The 18,382-nt window shown below is 39.9% G+C and overlaps 1 long non-coding RNA gene across 1 annotated transcript; it reads left to right on the plus strand.

Moving 5' to 3' along the window:
- The first annotated feature begins 3,348 nt into the window (after positions 1-3,348).
- On the plus strand, positions 3,349-18,049 carry LOC111862168. Its single transcript, XR_002842387.2, has 4 exons — positions 3,349-3,427; positions 5,593-5,678; positions 11,685-12,037; positions 17,555-18,049. It is a non-coding gene; the product is annotated as an uncharacterized LOC111862168 (long non-coding RNA).
- The last annotated feature ends 333 nt before the right edge of the window (positions 18,050-18,382 follow it).

Here is an 18,382-nt window from a genome sequence, read left to right on the forward strand (position 1 = left end):
GGTTCTGTCAATACCAGAGTGCTGTATTCTGAATCATTCCATTAGGACAGCGTCTCCTAGCAGCGATTCAAACTTTACACTCCAGGAAGTACACGTACATGTCGTGAAACCTGCATTGCTGTGTCCCTTATGACCACAATCTGCAACATGATCATCTCATGTAAGAAGGCAGGGCCCTTTGGCTTGGCTGGTACAGGTGGCAGAGTTCAGTAAGTTCGGTAGTGTGGAAGTTGACATGATTTTTCCGGTTCCATAAAAAGCTGCGAGTTATGACGCGTAAGGTTTGCAGGTTTGGTTAACAAGGCTGGTCCAACCATAAAAATAGTGGCGATTTAATAACTATCTCCGTACACTGGCTTTTCACTGAACAATTTCCATTTCCCCAAGCTCACATTTAATTATACCAACATCAGGTTATCGGACACCTCTGTAGAGTCATTTGCGCTCATTCGGGTTCAATTTTCCACCAGAGCGCTGTCTATCCTTATAGGGCTCTCTGTGGCTTTCTCCAGTCTCTCCATTCAAATGACGCCACTGTAGGCATAACATGCACGCAATATCACGACTGTTCCCTTCACTTCCTTTCCAAACCATCATTCACAAACACTCTCCCATTCGACCTTACATAACCTGGGAAGTTTCAGAATGATAAAAGTGAACCCCAAATATAACTCACGTGGAGTTCCTCCACATTCCAATATCTTGGAAACGAATTAATTTCCGCCGGTCAACAAAGTTTAATAACAGCTCTGAAGAACCCTACTGCAGTCACCTTGACTGGGTCAGCAGCGGCTTTCGTCTAAAGCAGTAGGACTATCGATTCAAACACAAGACTGCTGAATGGCAGCTGTCATGACGGCCTAAGCTGCACGAGGTGTCTGGCTGAGTGAAATACTCGTATGAATGCTGGTTAGCGACATAGGGCCAAATGGCACTAGTGAGAAAAGTATCAAGCCTTGTGGTGGCAGAACCCGCTGGTTCAGCTGCAGAAATTCCTCCTCCCGACCGTGTTCCAGCTCTCAAAGCTGAAATTATCTTCTTCGTACGTTCGGCTGGACATTCTGCAACAGGCTCCGTACCAAAATGTTCCATGCATCCTTTGTCTCCTAGCCTAGTCACAAGCCCAGCGACTCCTTGTTTCTAGTATCCTCAGAATTCATATTGAGCAGTTGAAAACAAACCTTCATGATTAAAATACTTAATAATTTTGATTTTGTCAACCTTCATCTGAACATATGTCCTGAACATTTTGTTTTCCAATGCATATACGTATTTTACTTGATATGGCGTTTGTTGGCGGTGGCTTTACTAATTAATAAGTAGGCTCTGAGATTCTCACAGCGGTGGTTACGAAGGCTTCTGTCTTCTGCGATATGACGCCGTGTAGCCCGTTGAAGGTCGACTGAAGTTTCGGAGGAACATATCGCCTCCATACTCAAGGTCAAAGAATAAGCCGAGTAAAATACCAGCGTGAAGCTCTGCTTACTCCTGAACAGTGGTTTCTTGCTTGGCTGAAGATGGAGGCTACGTGTTCCTCCGAAACTTTGGTTGAATTTCAGAGACTACATGGCGTTACGCTATGTCCTAGAACACAGAACTCTTCAAAAGCAAGTCTGAGCTTACAGCTGTGTCTAGGAAGGTTAAGATAGTCTTACAGGGTGTGACGACGTGTAGTCTGGCCGATCATCACCGAGGAGGCGGTACTTTACTCGGTATCTTCGGTGACGAGCTACCAAATTACACCAGGTCAGATCCCTGAATATAATAATTTTTAATTCTATTTGGAAGTATTTTTTCCAAATGCTTAAATTTCCAAACATTTTCGAATGGTTTCGCCTTACAACGCAAACTCGTAGAATTCGGCGTTAAATTCTATGTCCCCACGCACTGAGTGCACTCAGTACTAATTCTTACTTTCGTAAGCTGTTATCTATTTCAAGAAATTTCAAATTAAAGATCTTCTCTGTATTCTTAGATATCCAACAAGCCTTTGATAAAGTATGGCACCAGGGATTACTATACAAATTAAAAAATATCTTGCCTTGTCAATTCTTCCTGCTGATAAAATCTTGTTTAACTGACCGCCACTTTCAAGTCAAAACTGGAAATACACCCTCCGGTTACCACCCTATCAATTCGGGGGTTCCACAGGGTAGTGTTCTTGGCCCTTTTTATATCTAATCTATACATCTGACATACCACAAGCATACGACATAACACTGGCTATGTTTGCAGATGACACTGTAATTTCGTCCTCTCATAGAAACCCTAATAGGGCAGCAAAATAATACAGCAATACCTCAATGCCCTCAAAGACTGGCTACAACTCTGGATAATCACAGTGAATATAAACAAATCAGTGCAAATAACAGTCACCACAAAACGGAACACGTACCCACAAATCACAATAAACAATGCACCAATCCTTACACAATCTACAGTCAAATACGTGTATCTTGGACTTCACCTTGATCAGAAGCTCACATGGAAGACCCATATCCGGGCCAAGAGATTCCAACTATCAACAAAAGTGGGAAACGTGAGCTGGTTAATTGGTAAAAAATCCCAGCTATCACTGGAAAATAAACTTCTCATACAAAACTATACTCACACTCATATGAACGTACGGTATAGAACTGTGGGGCTGTAGTAAACCGTCCAAGACCAAAATCCTACAAACATTCCAGTCAAAAACACTACGTTACATAACTAACGCTCCATGGTTCGTATCAAATCAAACTCTCCACGAAGATCTTCGAGTTTCTTATATAAATGAGGCCATAGACAAACAAGCCATCAAATACGGAAACCGCATTGTGGATCACGAAAACGAACTAATAAAAGAACTCGCCATCCAACCCTTAGTGAACAGAAGATTCAAACATCAATGGCCAGGAGGATAACCCAACAGTGGATGGTACTCCCTACAAGCCGCGCAACTATCTATTTGCTCATTACTCTGTATTAGTACATTATGAGTAGATTGTAAATATCCTAAGATAAATAAATGAAATAAATAAAAAAAAAAGATTTTCTGTAAACGATATTGGGTATTTCTTCGATATTAGGCGTTACATCTGGAATGTGAATACGCGAAGCTTATCACATACATATACAATTATTGTATTGCACAAAATTACTATCACATACGATTAATTTACTATATGATGCATGCTTAGGTTTAATGTTGTGCTAATGTGGCCTAATTACTTTTTCTGTACTTGCTTGTACACTAATTTATGCACCAATTTAATCTTACAGAATGTAACGCCGTGGCGGCAGTTGGGCGGGGAGGGATCCCTCGCCGCCGCCACGTGTAACGTCCCTGCGACTGGGGTGGATTGGTTGTCTCACCGCTGTCGCCACTTGTAACGCCGTGGTGCAGGGGGGCGTGAAAGTCCCCCTCCTGACCACCACAGCTTACACTGTAAGGAGTTAACACAATAATCCTAGCTTACCCTCAGCTAGGATTCTCCGGTTTCGGGGCTCCCTTTTCTCACTTAAAGCTGCCACCATTTGTCTTCTCTATTGTGGGAACTACCCCCTGACATATAGTCATAGCTCCTTCTTGACAACTCCTCATATAGTTTACAGGTAGCCACGTGTTACATTATTAATACATCTTAAGGGGGCGTTGGCATCAAGGCTACTAACTACTGCCTTTGTGGCAGGTGCCTACCCCTGTCCATTCCTAGTACCTCCCCTTAAGCCTTCGGCTGCTGTAGCAACTCTCATTTTGGGTAGGATCTGCTGGATGGGTCGAGGAAAGGTGATTATGGAGAGTGAATCACAATTCCCTGCGTACATCCTATCCTATCTACTCTATTTACACTCCTATATTTACATGATTTACAATATTTACATTATTACAAGGCCGACTTTCAGTCGGGTCTACATAGGCTTCACTTCACGCTACACTAGGAACCTCCCCCTTCGGGGGCGTAAAACTGGAGTCTCTCTCTCTCTTCGACTCCTGACTATAGGCAAGTATTGATCGTTCCATGTGATCCTGTTTCCCTACTATTCATTAGATACGATTACACTATCCTTCGTAAAGTTCACTCTTAATATAATCTACCTTTAGTTATACATAGTGAAACCCCCATACTATATTTATCACTACACGCTAACCATAACCTTGACACATACACTATAAAACCCTTATTGCCTGACTATCATCCTCGGCAATTGCATGGTACATGATTCTAGTATCCTCCCCTAAGGGCTCGCCTGGCACACTGGAGTTTGCACATTCAAATCTCACAACAACACTTTTATCAACAATCTATTAAACAATATGGCTGTTATGTGTAAAGAAACTTACTTGTAGTACAAGATGCAGGCCCACTGCCTCCGCTCGTAAGGCCCATGTTGAAGAGAGCCTTCGGTTGACAACTCAATATTCTGTGATCGATCAGAATCCCAAGTCTCTCGAAATTCAGTAATTTATAGTTTCAATTTTGTTAATTCAGCTGTTGACGACAGAGGGTAGTTGACTCCTCCTCAGTGTCCTCAATTCCCAAAGTAATATTCTCATTGGATATTCTAGGTGGCTTGGGGTGGACCCATGGTATCTTATTGCTGCGTATTTACTCATATGACCATCTCCAGTGGCCTAGTTAGCGGAGCGTCTTACTTACGCTATTACGCATAAATGCTGATCATCAACATTCTTAACCTAGTTGCCTGTCCAGGTGTTGTCATCTATTGTAATGGCTGTAAAACACTTTGCGCAAGTCTCGAACATTTAGGTAATGGCTTAAATTTCCAGTCTCAAATTTGAGGCGCTACACAGAAACACACAATATTTCAAGAAAATGGCTCTTTATTTTCAATATTTTCCTAGGAATTCCCCGTAGAAAAAGAATTTCTCTCTCCGCCAACAAGTGAGCAACACGACGTCTTGCCATAGTGCTCAGGAATTATCACTGGATTATTTTCTGTAGAAATTCTATTCAACCACCATTTTTAAAGCTGCAAGTTTTCTCTCCTTGTAGCACAAACATAGCCTCTGTGGTTTCCTATGTGCTTTGAATTATAATGCTTACTAGATTTTCAAAACCAGCAATATCTTCATTACAAAGTGAACACATACGAAGACATAAATATTCGTGTACTTGTCTTGGAAGAATCTTGCTTTCAGATTTTACTTTAAACTTTTTAAGAAAACTTTACCTGACATATTTTAGTTGCCTTTAGCTCAGTTTTCTTGAATAGTAGAAAACCCAGTGCAACTAATATTAGAAAACTTACTGGCTGCTTATACTTGTAATATCTCAGGACAAATAAAGGAACTCTTAGAAAGTTTGCAAGGGACGATATTTCTGTCTGAGAAGGAACTGTGGCAATTCTGCCCAAAACGAAACTAAAGCAAATCCAGTAGAGTGAATATCGGAAAGACCTTGACCATCTACTGTGTTCAGCATGAAAGCTTACCATAGCCCTACAAGGAACCGACTTACATTTTAGTGGCCACGGATAAACAAAATGTGGAGACCCTTGTCTGTAACAACAACTTTATATAATGACAATTACTTTTTTCTTTCTTATTTCTTATAATAATAAACATAAACTTATGTTTTGTGATTACAGAGAAGATAATTGGTCAATAGAATCTGTGAATTCTATATCTGCTTTGTGGAAGCCCCGGTAGCTCCTGCCGGACTTGCATACCACAGGTATGTAATAATAAGAACATATATACACGTATTTCTACAACGGCGTTTGAATTATTACAGCTCAAATTTTGAAACAGTTTCTATCTCGCATGTATTGTGGGTGAAACTTCCAATATTAGTATCGACGCCACCCACAGCACATCTGCCAGATAAAGTGCAAGCTAATTCTCTTTTCCAAATTACTAAGACATGTAGAATGGTTAATAACATTTGTCGTACTCCTTTAATATAACTGGCTACTATCTTACTACAACACTGAGGGGTTTAGCTACCTGTTTCTGCTTGCTAATACCACGGTTCCACAGTTCCACGACTTAAATCACTGCTCAAAATGATAAAATTGATTGAAATCACAAAATTAAACAAACACCATGATGCTGGATTACGGAGGCCAGGAGTCCTCGCCCCGATTTAAGTTCCCTAGGGACAGCCGTAGCTGTAAGTTCCTTACCGATGCATTAAATTTCCGTGGGTCGCACATGGCCCGCAGGCCACAAGTTGATTTCTCTGCTTTAGTGCCCTTGTGAATGTTGTCTGAGGTATGTGTCACAGTTGTTAGTGCAGCTGCAGGAGCAGAGGTGGGGGCACTGAACACGTCACGTACCTAGTCACGCAGTTAATTTATCATTATGTACTTCGGCCAGTTTTATTTGTATGTCCTGCACCAACACTAATGTTCACACTCTAACAGCTTACAAATATTGTGGTCAACTTGAGTGAAATAAACTGAAGCTCTAGATTTTCGCTTTTACAATTTTGAAGTGTGTGTAATATACACAAATATAGAACTCAGCAGGACTCATGCTCTCAGTTTCTTATGGCACGTATTGTAACAGCTTAAGAGATTGGGAGAATATTTCAAGAACAGTCACGTAAAGAAAAATAACTAACTGAATGCGGCTGAACCCTTCTTGCGAAGCTGCCAGTTGCCGTGCTTCTCTTGGATTTCACAAAATTTTATGCAACCCCAAGGTTCATGGACATAATTACAATAGCCCTCCAATAGTTCCTATCCTGAGCCAGATCAATCCAGCTCATAACAACCCATCCTATTAAGATCCATCTTAATATCATCCTTCCACCTATAACTAGGACTTAGAGTGGTCTTTCTCCTTCTGGATATTTCACCAAATTCCTACATGCATTCTTCTACCGCTCCTTATCCCCCATGCATGCTTCATGCTCTGCCTATCTCATACTCCTTGACTTGATCATTCTACTTATACTTGGCAAAGAGTACAGTTAAGAAACTCCTCATTATGCAGTCATCTCCTACCTTCTGTCACTTCATTTCTCTTCAGTCCAAATATTCTCCTCGACACCCTGTTCGCAAACAACCTCAGTCCATGTTCCTTCCTTAATGTCAGAGCCAGCCATACAGAACCACAGGCAAAATTATGATTTTGCATATAATTAAATTTTATAAAGCAGATGAGAAGGCAACGTATTCTAGACGGAATTGTACAAAGCATTGCCCGAATTCAGTCTCCTCCTGATTTCCTCCTGAAATAAATCTTGATTCTTTACTATCGTTCCCAAGTATTTGAACTTTGCCTCATTTTCAAAGGATCTATTTTTTATCATGGAGTTATGATTTTCTCTGAATTCTGGGGACGAGACAGCAACACAAACTTAGGCTACTTTGCGTTTACTTCAAAACCAACCTCCTTCCTAGCGTCAGTTAAATTTTCTATGGTTTTCTTTATGTTATTTATATTATCACCCAGCTGATTCACAACATAAGCATAGACCAGCAGCTGATGTCATTCATTTAATTTCAGACCCACCAGGATTTCCTGGACATTCCTAGTGGCATATTCTATAACAAAGTTCAAAAGCAGTGGCGATAAAGCCTCTCCTTGTTTTATACCATTCTGAATAGGAACATTATGAGACAAATTTTTACCTACACGGACTTTACTATACGTTTCGTTTGAACGTATTTTAATCAGCCTGACTAGTTTCATGGGTACCCCAAATTCTATGAGAACATTGTACAATACTTCCCTCCTAACTGAATCATGGGCTTCTTTGAAGTCTACGAATAACTTATGTACTATCTCATGGTATTCCCATTTGACAAAAAACAGGTAAAAACTCTGATCATTAATTGATCTGTCAAGTCAAAACCAACTATGATAATCCCAACAATTTCATCTTTGTATGGACTTATTTTTGAGCAAAGAATATTGTACAAAATTTTGTATGAAGTTGATAGCAGCGGTATCCAACGATAATTACTACTGTCAGTTTTATCACCCTTCTTGTGAACTAGTACAATAATATACTCCTTCCACTGATCAGCAGTTCTTCCTTATTTAATGAGTTAATGAATCTAAGAACGTTATATTTTACCTCCTGTCTGAATCAATTCTGTCGGAATTTGATCACTACGTGGCGATTTATACTTTTTCAACTTTATAATAGCAATTTCAAACTTAGAAGAACTAGGATGAGGTCCTAATAGCTGATGTGTACATATTTCTATGTGCGTAGAATCACAAACCCCATGTACGTTCAATAACTGACGGAAGTAGTTCCTCCACCTATTTAAAACGTTGTGGGAATCTTCAAGCAGATCACCATTCTCATTCTTCACTAAGTTACTTACAGGCCAATAAATATGTACAGCGGAAAATCATGGAAATTATTATCAAAAGCAATTAGAAAAATGACTATGTAAGTAACGTGATATACTGTGAAATTGCATATTGTTTCTCTTATAACAAGGATGGGGCGAATGAGAGAACTATTTTAAATAATTTGTATAGAGACAATGAAAGCCCGCATTATTTATTTTTCTCTTGGATAAAATTCAAAACGACAGACATGAAATGTTCTTGGGGATTTACCGTTACCGTCCATGTGGCCACATTTTGCTGCTGCATGACCTAAATCTATCGTGGCGACTGTCAGCCAAGAAGATTTTCAATATTATATTTAAGCACCCTGTTGCACTCTATACGGTAAATGATATGAACTCCGTCCCAAGTGCAAAGAATATATTTTATGTCCATCTTGCCCTCCTTTACACTACATATTTCGGCTTAAAACGGCCATCATCAGGTGTATACACTCACGTAGCTGTTACACTGCACTTAGTTTAAAATTTAACATTTAAAACACGTTGTTCTTTTCGTTGTTATTATCAACATCTACTTCGTTGATATCTGTCTGGTTTATAGATTATTTTTGTTACACACGTTGGCACTTATAAAATCTTTAGTTCTAATTTTAAAATCCTTTAATTTTTTTTAAATTTTAAAATTAGAACTAAAGATTTTATAAGTGCTAACGTGTGTAACAAAATTAATCTATAAACCAGACAGATATCAACGAAGTAGATGTTCATAATAACAACGAAAGGAACAATGTGTTTTAAATGTTAAATTTTAGACTAAGTGTAGTGTAACAGCAACGTGAGTGTATACACCTGATGATGGCCGTTTGAGGCCGAAACATATAGTGTAAAGAAGAGCAAGATCAAGGACATATAATATATTGTTTGCACTTGGGACGGAGTTCATATCATTTATCAAGAAGATTTTATTAACTATATTTTACTCAGAATGTCAATATATTCTTATCCTTGCTGATGACGTTTGTTCGTTCATAACTTCAGATATTATGACAGAGGAGTTGGGAAAACATTGGCAAAAATTCGCTATGATCTATCTGCGGTAATATTATAATAATACGTATTATTTCCTCGAGGAGACAAGGGAGACGGCTACAACTCTCAGTCAGGCTAGTGTAATGAGGAAATATACCATGTAACATAAGAATGTATTGGAAAGCTATATATAATTATAATCTTATGAGTAACAAGTTAATTGTAACTAATATTATAGGGCAGTGGTTCTCAAACTTTTTACCTCTGAGACCCCCTGACAAGAGAAAATACTCTCAGGCCTCCATCCTGTTTTCTTTTATCAAAATAGAAGTCATGGTATGTTTGACGTTTCATTCAGTTTATTTTGTGTTTTTCTACATACTATTTAGCAGTTTTTTACTCAAAATTAAAGTATCACAATATTAGGCCTACAATAAAAATTACTTTTAACACTTGCAATTAACCAAAATATACATTGAAATGAAACGATATTTAACTAACAAGTTTTTAATTTTTTTCTGTAAAGAAAATCAAACATTTAAATGTCAAAGTTCAGTATGATGGATGGGCCTGCATTGAGAACCAAGTTTATCCAAACGTGGATATACGATATCAGAAATGGCCACTCTAACTTCTTCAGCAATATTTAGCCTTGAACGATACTTTGACTTGATAGCTGCCAAAGCAGAACAGCCTGTCTCGCATAAGTAAGTTGTTGCGAAAGGAATCAGGACCTTCAATGCTTTTTGGCTCAAAGTTGGGAATTCCTTGCCAATATGTATCCAGAACTCCAACAAAGATAATTCCTTAAATTTACTTTTTAATGACGTATCACTAGTGAGATCGATGAGTTGTTCTTGCTCATTTACATTCAGAGATGACGGCCCAGGATCATTTTCGAATGGATTTTTAGTCCAATTAAATTTATCAAAATCATTGCAAAATTCTTTTTCGAAATGAACTTTCAACATTATGAGATGACCAAGTAGGCAGATTTTAATGTCCATTGGAAGCACTGGATTATCAGTGTCTCGTACCACTGACACCAGAGCAGGGAACATGTCTAGCGTGTCTCTTTCCATACTGTTTCTCCAGAGCTCTAATTTTCTCATGAATGCCTTCACATTGTCATTCCAAGAAAGTTCAGTTGCCTCATTCCCTTAAAGTGAAGTGTTGAGGATATTTAGTTTCTCAAATATATCTGTGAGGTAAGCCATTTTCAATAAAAACTCCTTGTTGCTGAAACTGTCTGCCAGTGAGAGATTTTTCCCATTTAAAAAACAGAACACCTCATGCCTCAGCTTAAACTTTCTCTTTAATACCGTGCCTCTTGAAAGCCATCAAGCATCACTAAAAACAACAGAGCAGTGTGTTGGGCACTCATTTACTCACACAGCATTTTAAAAAGTCTAGACTTCAGAGGATACGGCTGTTGCCGAACTATCAACGCTGTCTCTGGCATACGCATTTTATAATTGCCGGTAAAGGGAATAATTATTAGTTATTTTGAAATTAATGATAATTAAAGCATATACTCATCAAAAGTTTTTCTATATGTATTTCTATTTTTTGTCACTTTTCTAATTGATTTAGGGCAGCTTTAATTTTTATCTGTGGGAAAGTATGCTGCGCCCCCTTTCAAGCCCTTCGCCCCCCCGGGGACGCGCCCCACAGTTTGAGAAGCACTATTATAGGGGAACCATTATAATGGGAGTATTAAGAAGGATGCGGAACCATGTGTAAGGAACAGTCTAGCAGAACATGAAGACCAAACAAGGGGCATTTTATATGAAGCCTTTTAGCTAAGAAGCTGAGTGACTCAAATGTCTTCGGTCCATTACCAGAAATCTGTCAGGACCTTACAATCAGTGGATGAGAGGGCTTGCAATAAGGAAGCCACCCCACGTGTATTTCTGAGTGTTTGAAGTGTATTCTGGGTGTAAGTGTGCTATAGGGTTAATCTGGGGTTGATATACAAAGATTCTTTCTAAACGTTCTGCCCCATTTCGAGCTAATGCACTGGGAACTCTGTTTAATGTCAAGACTAATGCATCGCTAGCCCTAATGCATCGCTAGTGGATGTCACGTGTGCATTCTTTACCCCAGCCAACGCCCAGATTAGTCCTATAAGTAGAGACAGGTGTGGGTACGCCATATTCAGATCTTACGCACAGGTCTCAGAGGGCGAAGCTCTGCTTCACTGCAGTTAGGAGTTCACTTGGGTCTTGTACCCTCAATCTGTAATTTCTACTTACTGGTATTTGGACTTTAGTAAAGCTGTAAATATACTCTCAGCAATAAAAGAGACCTAGTTTTCTTTGCTGACCCACGTCATAACTATCCTGAAGTATCGTCTACGTCCTGATCACAGCTAGCAACTTTAACATCAACAGGTGACGAAGAGGCCTTACATTACATGGTGTCAGCGTTGGTGGGATAGTTGCAATAACATCAGAGAGTATAATTCAACGAGGCTGCCGACGGAAGTGCAAGGAGAACTTGAAGACGCCGAGGTGGATTCAAGCCTGCTTCGAGGAGTGAACATCCCGGAGGTACCTCGAGTACAGAGATACTCGGAAGGACGCAGCCGCTAGGTCCGTAGAAGCAAGCTGTAATCAGCGACCCTTGTTGAATCCTGAGAGACAGCAGAGGTGCCAGCCGACAGCAGCCGTCGACGAGAGAGGAGCGTAGGACAGCGTTCTGAACTTCGGTTTCCCTTCTACTCTTTCATCTTCAATTTCCAAAGGTTAGTCCAAACCATTATGGCAGAGGATGAAAATGAGTACATTTCGGCTGTTCAGGCGGTCAAATTAATTTCCAAAAGTTTTGATGGTAATCCGAAATATTTATGTGAATTTTGTGAGGGTGTAGAAGCCGCGAAACAGGTGATGTACCCAACAAAATACCCTCTATTGTTAAAATTTATCGAATAAAAAATGACAGGAGAAGCCAAGGATAGACTGCTAGCGCGAGCTGAGAGAAATACATGGGGGCAAGTAAAAGCTATTTTAGAAGAAAGCTGAGCGGTCAAAAGAACATTAGAATACTACGCCAGTTTGCTTTTCACTGCAAAACAGGGTAACAGTGAAACAGTAGCCCAGTGGGGGTCAAGAATCGACAACATGGGAATAGATCTCGTGAGAGAAGCTAAAAGTAGGATCGAAAAGACCAACCCAAATGCGAGGAGGTGTAATTCTAGTTTCGGAATTTATGATGGGCACATTCGTAGCCGGATAAAAGACGATAGATTTAAATACATTGTCAAGGCTAGGGGAGAAGAGGATTCACTGGCACAATTAGTAGAAACCGCGCTACAAGAAGAAAGAGAAGTTAAATCACAGAGATTTAAAAGGAAATTTGGGAAATTGACATGGCCAAACCCAGGAAATGTAGGAAACTTGCGAAGAGATTACAGACCCCAGGTAAAGAGGGAGGTGAATGTAGTAACCTCTGCAAAATGTTTTGAATGCCAAAGTGCAGGGCACAAGGCGAGAGATTGTAGGAGTAAACGTACGTGTGGTGCATGCCGCAATGTCGGACATGTAACCGAGGCCTGCAGAGCAAGACGCTCTCAGGGAAATGGGCAGTAGGGTATCCTGAGCAACTGAGGATAGCCCGCCCGATAGGTTGTGAAAGTGAAAGTGAAAGTGAAAGTAAGAGAAGAAATGAGAAAGACCAGGGGACGCCTCCGAGTTTAAGGGATCCGACGGGACCACAAATGTAGGGAATTCAAAAGGGATCGTAGTAAATGATCATGAGAATTCACCCTGGATCATGGTAAATGATCGTATAGGAATCGTAGGAAACGATTCGGAGGAAATCATCCAGAATGATTCCTTGGGGCACCACGAAGTGTACGTAATTAGTCCACAACTAAGAGAGGGCTTGCGATAGCTCTCATAGATACGGGGTCGCAAGTTTCACTAGTAAAAGAATCGTCACTGACAAATTTCAGTGTACAGAAACGTAGGGATATCAGAACATGCGGCGTAACAGGAAGTCAAACGGGCATAACAGGTCAAGTAGAGTTGAAAATAGAGAACACGTTAGAACCTTTAAAGCCAAAGTGCTATGTTTTTGACAGTTTGCCAAGAAACTTAGATATCATGTTTGGACAAGATTGGTTGGATAATGCAGGTTACGGTTTTCAAAAGAAAACACCTGACATAATTCCCCCATACAGTGAACGTGTGATAAAATGCAAAACGTCAGAGAGACGTACCCGTTTTCATCATCATCATCAGTAATCTGTCAAGACGACAGGTCCACAGTCTCTTTCAAAACAATTCCTCCACTTAATGCGATCTAGAGCTTTCTCCTTCAAATGACAGTATCCTCTTCTGTCCCCAAGGTCATCCAGCATCTTCTTACGTCTTCTTCCTCGTCTTCTTGTCACTTCTATCCGCCCATCTATCTTTCCTTCGATAGCTTCTTTTAGAAGGCAGTTTCTGCGTAAAACATGACCAATCCAATTAGCCTTCCGTTTTCTTATTTCATGTAGGATATTCCTCTGCTCACTGACTCTAATTAACACTTCTTCATTTCTCACATAATCGGTCCAACTGATCTTCTCCATTCTTCTCCAACACCACATTTCGAAACTTTCCAGATGTTTCTGATCTACTGCCCTAAGTGTCCATGTTTCAGCCCCATACAGAGCTATGCTCCAAATGTAGCATTTCACTAGTTTCTTCCTCAAATTTAAGTCCAATTTGCTGGTAAAAAGATTCTTCTTCTTGCTAAATGCAGCTTTTGCCATGGCAATCCTGGATTTAATTTCACAAGTACACCTTCCATCATCTGTTAACAAGCTACCCAAATATTTAAAACATTTCACATTCTCCACTTGTTTTTGGTCTATCTTTATTGTGACTGGGGTTGGTTGTCTCGAAATTTTCATTACTTTTGTTTTCTCCACATTCATTTCCATGCCATAGCACCTTCCAATTTCAATTAGTCTATCAATCATGCCCTGTAGCACAGTTTCTTCCTTAGCCATTAACACAAGGTCATCTGCATATTTCACAGTTTGAATAATTTGCCCTCCTACTTTGAAGTCACCGAGCCCATCCAGAGCTTCCTTGGTAAGGCATTCGCTGTACAAGTTGAACAGAATTGGTGATAAACAGCATCCTTGTCGAACTCCTCTTCCAATCTGCACACTTCCTGTCTCCCCCCTGTCCAGTCGTACTCTAACTTTCTGATCCATGTACAATTTGCTAATCAATCTTCTTTCATGCCAATCGATACCTGTTTCTTTCAGGATCTGCATTAATTTGGTCCAGTTTACCCGGTCAAATGCCTTCTGCCAGTCTATGAAGCAAACACACAGTTCTTCATCTATCTCCAAAGTTCGTTCCGCTATAATTCTCATCATCCCAATTGCATCCCTGGTTCCTTTTCCTCTTCTAAATCCAAACTGATCTTCTCCAAGTACATCCTCTATTTTCCTTTCAATTCTTCTTTTAAGTATCTTTGCTATTATCTTTGCTGTATGTGCAATAAGACTTATTGTGCGATGGTCGCTGCATTTTGTAGCTTTTGTCTTTTTCTTTAAGGCAATCATTGTAACTTCTGTAAAGTCCTTGGGCCACTCTCCACTTTCATATATGGTGTTCATTAGTTTTGTCAGTGTTTTCAAACCACCTTCTCCCAGTAACTTGAGCACATCTCCAGGTACATCATCATCTCCTGTAGCCTTTCCCTTCCTCATTTCCTTGATAGCTTTTTCCACCTCACTTTGTAAAATATATGGTCCTTTCTCGTCTGTATCTACTTCTTCTTCCGGTTCAACTTCTAAGGTTTCTGGCCGATTAGGTCGATCATATAGTTCTGAAATATAATTTTCCCAAATTTTCAGCACTTGCCTCTGATCTACTATTCTATTCCCCTGGGAGTCTTCGATGCCAACATTTTGAATCCCATGATTCTCTTTCCATCCTAGTTCTTTTGTCTTCATGTACATCAAATCATAACGGCCTGTTCTTTGAAATTCCATAATCTCATTACATATCTTCTCAAGATATTCCTTTTTGGCCCTGTCCGTGGCTCTTTTCAATTCATTCCTCAGTCTCCTGTATTTCCTCCTGCCTTCTTCATTGTTGACATTCTTCCATTTCCTTCGCTCCTCCATTTTACTCATCATCTCCTGTGTAACCCATGGTTTTCTTGCTATCTTCTCAACTTTACCTACCAAATCACTGATAGTATCTAACATGCATTCTTTTATATCGTTCCACTGCGCTTCAGCATTTCCGCTTTCACCTTCAATTGCACCGAGTTTCTCTTCTAGGGTCTCTTGCACGCTTTGTCTTTGAGCATATAACTTCTCCAAATCCCATCTGGGTCTGCGCTTTCGAAATCCTATAATTTTCTTCAACCTGGTTCGGAACTTGGCAACCAGCAAGTTGTGGTCAGAGTCAATGTCTGCCCCAGGAAGCGTCTTCACATCCTTCACACTGTTTCTGAATCGATGTTTCACAAGGATGTAGTCCAGCTGATGCCTCTTCCAATCCCCAGGTGCCTTCCATGTGTAAATTCTTCTCTTTGGCTTCTTGAACCAAGTGTTGGTAACAATCAATCCATTTCGTTCACAAAAGTCAATAGTACCCGTTTTATAGAACATAAAATCCTTCAGCCAGTGTTGGTGTGCGCATCCAGTTTAGTAAGCTGTGAAGCATTAGAATTTCCATGTTTCGTCATAAACCTAACTGACCAACTTATTTGCATAACAACGGCTCCCAAGTTAGAGAACCCGCCTACCATGATACACAGGAGGCAAGAGTTTAAAATTCAAGAGACCAAAACAAAAAGTCTATAATTGTTAAATGAAAACTTAAGGCTAGATCGCATTATTGAAGGAGCAGTTGTAATTAAGAAAATTTGTGAGGAATATGTAGACATATTCAAGTTGCCAGAGGATTTACTAACTACCACAATGGCAACGGAACATACAAGTCCAACACCAACCATCCCCAAGGGTAGGGCTATCACTTTAAAATATTACAGACCGCCAGAAGCACAACAGCAGGAAATAAAGAGGCAAGTGACCCAGATGCTAGAAGACGATATAATAGCACCTAGAAGTAGTGGATGAAATTTCCCTTTACTGGTAGTTCCAAAGAAATTAGATGCATCAGGCAAGAGGAAATGGAGGATTTGCGTATACCTTAGGAAGTTAAATGAGATTATAATAGGTGACAGCTAACCATTACCTAACATTCAAGACATCTATATAAATAAGCTAGGGAGAGCTCCATTGAGCTCTGTCACGATCTACTGAAATATTGTTCCGATTACTCTGAAACATCTAACTGGCCCTGTTTATAAAATTTTGATATGGCCGGCATAGAAAACTTTCTTCTATTTCAGTGCAACTCGTACAGTGAGAACATGATTCTCCGCGGAGCCGTTACTTAATAACAGCTGTTGTATAGTTGGTTATTTCATGATCGTTGCCTATCAACGGGTCTATATACCAAAATAATGTATCTGATTTGATCAACGCATTGCCAGACAACGGCTCTGTAAGCAATTTCCAATGCTCAACAATGGAAGCTATGTCTAAGTGGACGACGATTATAGTCCGTTCCTAGGCAGCAGTCAGCGCGCCAATGAACTAGCTGGGTAGTTATCACGTGACTTTGTTTTCTGTCTGGTCTGCTCCACGAAGCAATAGAACGGTGCTTTCTGCGTTGTCCGTGCCTCGGCTATATAACCCAAGTCCGCTTGGAGCTAAGATCAGTTTTTAGTTAAGCTCCGAGGTTACTGAGTGATTGAAGACGAAATGGCAAGCCTTCATAGACATTTGAAGTGCTAGTTCCTGTGTTGAGATCCGTTGACAGGACGCGACTAGTGAAGACGGAGAATCCTACTGCGAGTGCAGCGGTGAACTGAAAATGTGTAGAATAGCGATGACGTTATGACTGAGTGTGATTAAGAGAACTTGTAACCAACGTTTCAATAAATCCAATCATCTTATATAGAACCCGTTATTTTCGTCACGCGTACAATCCTACACATGACAATACGATCTATTCCACTGAAATATCCGGCTTTTTTCCGAATTTCACTGCGTTGCAACCTAGAACACCATATTGCTCAATACCATAGCCGCGGGAACTTGCAACAATTCACAGTTTCCTCATAGTACCACATACAGTCTTCATGAACCTTAAAAGACCTTGAACTACAGACAAAACAACTAACACGTCATCAGTTACACAACTAATAATCATCAGATCTTGTTTCCTCTCTTTTCTAGCAAATCAGCCCCTAAATGAAGATTCCTATCTTTTGGGATGAGACGTCCTGCAGTCTGAGGAAAATTCATCAATGTTTCGGTGCAACGTACTGCCTCCATTCTCTGGGCAGCGCTGAAGATGGATAAAGTTCATTTCTCCGAAATTGCAGTAAATAAAGTATCTTCCGCATTACACGGTGTCACATCTTAGTAAAGAGTAGCCTTTATTCAAAGTCGTGATTACCTCAGATCTCGCAGAACCCTGCCAATGTACTTTCCTTTTCTCTACAATCCTACATCGTCCCACTCTTACAATATTACAACTTGGACTTAGAATCGCCATCATTAGACATTTGTCACAAGCACAAGACATTTTTCGCTGCTCATAGCAGTCTTCGACTGATTTCAAAAGTTTTCCATTTAGTTTTTGTGTCAGCCTATATATTGTTAGGTCTCAATTGGATTTCTTTTTCTCCTAGAAAGAAATATAGAGTTGTGGGTTGGTTCATAAGAAACCACATTTCACAATCGTTTCCGTTAGGATCTGAATTACTTGAATATTCAGATTAAAATGATTTGTTTGAGTGTTTGCATCCAGCCTTGGTTAAGTAATTGCCACGATAAGTACAATAAATTACTAGAGAGAGCGTAACCAGTCTGTTGCAGTCTAGAATTCGCCGGAGTGACTGAGAGCAGTGGATGTAATTATGATAATGCCAATTGCAGTAATTGTAATTGTGAATTGTGTGAGTGTAAAAGCGAATGTGCAATAAATTCGCTAAATTCGGTACAACGTGAAGTTATTTGACGCATAACATACACCCAACACGTGAAAATATATATATGTAT

Source organism: Cryptotermes secundus, unplaced genomic scaffold (genome assembly GCF_002891405.2).
Source record: "Cryptotermes secundus unplaced genomic scaffold, Csec_1.0 scaffold1033, whole genome shotgun sequence".
NCBI lineage: Eukaryota > Metazoa > Arthropoda > Insecta > Blattodea > Kalotermitidae > Cryptotermes > Cryptotermes secundus.